This window comes from Emys orbicularis, chromosome 20 (assembly GCF_028017835.1).
Source record: "Emys orbicularis isolate rEmyOrb1 chromosome 20, rEmyOrb1.hap1, whole genome shotgun sequence".
NCBI classification, from domain to species: domain Eukaryota; kingdom Metazoa; phylum Chordata; order Testudines; family Emydidae; genus Emys; species Emys orbicularis.
Window position 1 is genome coordinate 211845 of NC_088702.1, and position 6066 is coordinate 217910.

The window sequence follows — 6066 nt, forward strand, 5'->3', positions numbered from 1 at the left end:
GAGCCTGGGCAGGGGGTCCGCGTTGGGGGTACCGCCCCACCCTGTCCCCGATAAACATGGTGCTCAACAACACACGCATGCGGCGCCCGGCCCTCACCAGCCCCTTCTCCTGGGCCTTGGATACGTACGGGGAATCCCTGACAGCCAGGCCCGTGCCTGGGGGCGGGCGAGAGGCGGGGGGATCCCTGACAGCCAGGCCTGTGTGGGGGCGGGCGAGAGGCGGGGGGGGGGATCCCTGACAGCCAGGCCTGTGTGGGGGCGGAGAAGAGGCGCGGGGATCCCTGATAGCCGGGGCCCGTGCCTGCGGGGGGAGGGAGGGGGGATATCCCTGACAGCCGGGGCCCCTGCCGGCGGGCGGGCGGGGGGGAGGGGAAGGGGGATATCCCTGACAGCCGTGGGGCCCCTGCCGGGGGGCGGGGAGGGGAACGGGGATATCCCTGACAGCCGGGGCCCCTGCCGGCGGGCGGGGGGGAAGGGGGATATCCCTGACAGCCGGGGCCCCTGCCGGCGGGCGGGGGGGAAGGGGGATATCCCTGACAGCCGTGGGGCCCCTGACGGGGGGATATCCCTGACAGCCGTGGGGCCCCTGACGGGGGGATATCCCTGACAGCCGTGGGGCCCCTGACGGGGGGATATCCCTGACAGCCGTGGGGCCCCTGACGGGGGGATATCCCTGACAGCCGTGGGGCGCCGGCCGGCGGGAGGGGGAAGGGGGATATCCCTGACAGCCGTGGGGCCCCTGCCGGCCGGCGGGAGGGGGAAGGGGGGATATCCCTGACAGCCGTGGGGCCCCTGCCGGGGGGGGGGGGAAGGGGGGATATCCCTGACAGCCGTGGGGCCCCTGCCGGGGGGGGGGGAAGAGGGGATATCCCTGACAGCCGTGGGGCCCCTGACGGGGGGGGGAAGGCGGGATATCCCTGACAGCCGGGGCCGTGTCTGTGGGGGGCGGGGGGATATCCCTGACAGCCGTGGGGCCCCTGCCGGGCGGGGAGGGGTATATCCCTGACAGCCGGGGCTCGTGCTTGGGAGCGGGCTGGAGGCAGGGCATATCCCTGACAGCCAGGGCCCCTGTGTGGTGGTGGTGTGGGGATGAATATGCCTGACAGCCAGGTCTGCCCCGGGGGAGAATATCCCTGACAGCCAGGGCCCCTGCGTGGTGGTGGTGGTGTGGGGATGAATATGCCTGACAGCCAGGTCCGCCCCGGGGGAGAATATCCCTGACAATTGGGGTCCCATGCCTAGGAGGGGGGATATCCCTGATAGGCGGGTCCCGTGCCTGGGGAAGGGGGAGGAATATCCCTGACAGCTGGGCCTCATGCCTGTGGATGAGAGATATTCCTGACAGCTGGGGTACGTGCTTTGAGGGGATGAGGGAGATCCCTGACAGCCATGCCTGAGTCTTGGGGCTGGTGAGGAGGTCCCTGACCGCCAGTCCTGTACCTTGAGGGGGGGATCCCTGACAGCCAGCCTCACCCCCGGTGCACTGGGGGAAGGGGGAGTTCCCTGAGAGCCAGGCCCTGTGCCTTGGGAGAGGGAATCCATCACAACCTGGCTTGTGTATTAGGAAGCAGGGAGTTCTTAAGTAATCAGGCTTGTGTGAGAGCATTTAGGCCAATTAGGAGCCCTTTGGTAGTAGGGGTGGAAAGCAAGTGCCTTTCACAGAAATGTCCACAGCCACGTGTTTTTATTGGGGATGGATCAGTAGTCAGATTCAGAGTCATCCAGTTCTTCTCATCTGTTCTGTATCCTCACTGCATTAGTCTGACTCTTCCTGGGGACGTGACCTTGGATTGGGAAATGCTGTGTTTGGAGTATGTGGGGGAGTGAAATCCCTGATGGGTCTGTATTTGCAGGGGAGATCCCTTACAGACCTGCTTTTAGTGTGGGGGTGAGGAATCCTTGATAGGTCTACATTTGGAGGGATCGGGGATCATTGACTTTCAGTATGTCTACACTGTAGCTCAGAGCAAGCCTCCCAACCTAGGAAGACACACTTTCGCTAGCAGAGCTTGAGCTAGTGCACTAAAAATAGCAGTGTGGATGTTGTGGTTTGGGCTCTGAACCCCATCTGACCCCATAGACTTGAGAGCCTAAACTCCAGCTCGAGCTGCAACATCCACACTGCTATTTGCATGGTAGCTCCAGTCCTGATAGCGAAAGTGTCTTCCTAGGTTTGGAGGCTTGCTCCCAGCTGCAGTGTAGACATACCCCTTGAGGCCTGTGAGGAGTCTTGATAAGGCCTATATTTGGGAGTCATGTTTGGGAGGAAAGGGATCACTGATGTTCCTGACTGTGGGTGTGGGGAACCTCGGTCAGTCAGTCCCATGAGTGGAGAGGGGGTGGGTCCATGACAGTTCCATATATCTGTGTGGTTCTGGTGGAGGGAAATCCCTGGACCAGCCTGTGTCAAAAGGGATAAGAGAGGTGGCTACCTGACATTCTAGCCTGTGTTTAGGTTGGCAGGATTAATCCCAGGCAATCTGTTCTATTTGGGTTGACAAGGGGAACCCCTGAAAGCCGAGCCTGTGTTTGGGAAAGGGAAGGTTCCCAGCAAGATTGTGGTTGTGGGGAAGGAGCAGGAAATCCTCTGACATTTCAGCTGGTGTTTAGATGCGGATGTCCCCTCCTTAAACCTGTGGTTGGTGGCCAGGGAAACCTTAACAGTTTATCCTATGTTTTAGACGAAGATATGAGGGGCTTTTTGACAAACTGATTTTATATTTGGAATTGGTAAACTCATACTTTTTATGGATAGAAGACATCATTTGATCATCTAGCCTGAATTCTTGCATAACATAGAATGGGATTGGGGGAATCACTGACAGTCTTGCCTGTGTTTGAGGGACAAGGTTCTCTGAAAGTAGGACGTTTGGATGCCAAGGATCCCTGATGGTTGTGCCTGTATTTGGCAGGAATTCTCTTCCATGTTCAATCAGTTTTGTGTTGGAGATGGGGATTTCTGTTGGGAAGCCCTGTGTTGTAAGATCACTAGCAGAGATGCCTGTGCTTTGGGCAAGGGAGATGGAAATCCTGACAGGCCAGTGCGAGGTGTGGAATACTTGACTTTGTGGCTTGTATTTGAGGTGCAGAGAGCGGGATCCTGGCAGTAGGACATGTGTTTGAAGGGGACTGGGTGGCAGACTGATAGGCAAAGCTCGTGCCTTAGAAACTCAACTTGCACTGGAGGTAGACTTAGTCTATGAACTCTCCTGCAGTAGATAAAACGACCACAGAACTCCATGCACAATCCATCTTAGGCCTGGCTTTCCCTCAATAAGCTTTTTGTGCACAGAGAGACAGGCTCACAACACAGACTATTTCTCCTATTGTTGGAAAATGCGTGAGAGAGAGATTTTCTCTTTTTAAATATTTGAGGTGCTCGGGTACGATGGTGATAGGGCAGTGTAAGTAACTAGGAGATCCATGAGGATCAAGCCTGTGTTTGGAGAAGGGGTGACTGTTGATGGTCAGGCCTATATTTGAACATGGGTGTATAGGGCAATCAGGAGTCAGGAAATATTGTGATTCAGAGGTTGGTTCCCTAACAGTTCATAGATTCCAAGCCCAGAAGGAACCATTGTGATAATCTAGTCTGACCTGCTGTACAACACAGGCCATAGAACTTTCCCAAAATAATGCCTAACCATATCTTTTTTTAAAAAGTCGTCTTTTAAAAAGTGTCAGTGATGGAAACTCTACCACGATGCTTGATAAGTTGTTCCAATGGTTAATTACTCTTACTGTTAAAAATGTATGCCCTATTTTCAGCCTAAGTTTGTCTAGCTTCTACTTCCAACCCTTGTATCATGTTATACCTTTCTCTGCTAGATTGACGAGCCCATTATCAAATATTTTTTCCCCATGTAGGTACTTATAGACTGTAATCAAGTCACCTTCTCTTTCTTAAGCCAAATAGATTGAGCTTCTTGAGTCTATCACTGTATGTCATGTTTTCTAATCGTTTAATCATTCTCCTGGCTCTTCTCTGAACCCTCTCCAATTTATCAACATCCTTTTTGAGTTGTGGACACCAGAACTGGACACAGTATTCCAGCAGTGCCAAACACAGAGGTAAAATAATTGCAGCTGAGTTGAGGACAAGACATGGAAAATCGCAGAAAAGTAATAATGGACCTTTATTAATAGCTGCAGTTTGGAAAAGCCAGAGTAGACCTTTTTGTTTAAGAAATATTTGCTGGAATGATATATAAACGCTCCAGTATTATGTTATGCCTACTAATTTTTTTGATAACCAGACATTTTGCTGCAACTATATTACATTCATTTAAAAAATAAAAAGTGACCGGTACAATATAAAATTCAGAAGACTAAAAGTTTTAACACAACTGCTGTAGAAAGTCCAAGTCCAGTCACTTTAGCCTTTTACATTGTACAGGCATTTAATGTTAGTGCAGTACTAATTGCATACTCAAAATGGACTGTGCAAAGTAAGCTAATTAAAATCAAAAGTGCGGTAGAACCCTAATATTGCAGGATCCGCAATATCGCAAATGAAATAGGGCCTTAATTATAACAACTGATTTTGACATTCCAATCAGAATCATCCCACCAAGTTTCAGTAATACTAACTAGTTCAAATTTATGATCATAAATGAACAATTCCATTTCCTCTTGTTTGTTGCCCAGGCTCCTAGCTTTGGTTTATAGGCAATTAAATAATTTCTTCTCTTCATGTCCTTAGGTTCCTTGATTAATTATGTTCTCATCATCTCGATTGTTGTGCTAAGTGCTCATATCTTCCCTCATTTTGCCCGCCCTCTTTGTTATTAGTTTAACTACTCTACTCTAGACAGCCTGTCCCCAAGAAGATTGGTCCCCCTTCTACTGAGTTGGAGGCCATCCAAACTATACATCTGTCTGTCAGCATAGAAGGTGGACCAATATTTCACAAACCCAAACCCTCCACCTTACATCACTCACTTAGCTAGTGATTCTCTTTTAGAATCTTCTGCCTTCTGTATTCCTTTGCTCATGGGACAGGAAGGATCACAGAAAAGTTAATTTGGACATTCTTCTTCAGTATGTTTCCGAGTTCCCTGAAGTCATCTGCTATCTGCAAGATAACCCATGATGCAGCTAAACCTGTGTTTGAACAAGTGGGAAGGGATCTTAGTCTGTTGGGCCTGTTTGGCAAGGGGATTTTACTCATGTTTGTGAAGGAGTGGGAGCATGTTAACCTAGTAGATTGTTTTATTTTGAAGGGCTGGAGTTCTTACTTCCTTGCGCAGTGGCAGATTTTATGGGACTTTTTGTGGGGGACTGCTCAACAATATGGTCAGCAATTTGTTGGTGGAGTTGAGAGGCCCTTTGACAGTGGAGCCTGTATTTAACAGGGTTGAGGGGCTCTGTGGTTTCTCCTAAGTTATGTGGGAATTCTTGGGATGGATGGGCCACAGAATAGACCACAGCTGCATATTTTAATGGGAAAATGCTAGTGGTCAGTGGAAATGTCCCTTTCGTTATTCTTCAAATGAATCCCCTTTGTTCGTGATGGGGATGGATCATGATGATTACCTGTTCTGTTCATTCCCTCTGAAGCACCTAGCATTGGCCACTGTTGGAAGACAGGATACTGGGTTAGATGGACCATTGGTCTGACCCAGTATGGCTGTTCTTATGTGATGGTTATAGATCTGTATAGTCATCTAATCTTTACTCTTATCTATAATCTTTTATTTACTAACTGGACACTTTATCTGGACATTTCAGATTCCACAGAGAATTCACCTTGCCTTTTTGGTAGCCGTGGAAGGGAAAAGGGGCTGTTGCTTGTATTATTTCTGGGACAGTCTGTTATTGTACATGAACCTGGGCCCATGGTATGTGGATGAGGTGAATGAAGTTCTTTGGAGCAGGATTGTCTCTTACTCTGTGTTTATATGGTACCTAGGAGTAAAGAAATGCCAGTGTTAGGGTTGCTCGTGCAATCTTAACTTTGCCCCCTTTGTAATCTTCAAATCTAAAGATTAGGCTCCTAAATCATAGTTAGTTACTTAAATAGAGCTGGCCTGATTTTTAGAAGTGCTTTCTACACTAGTTGCACCT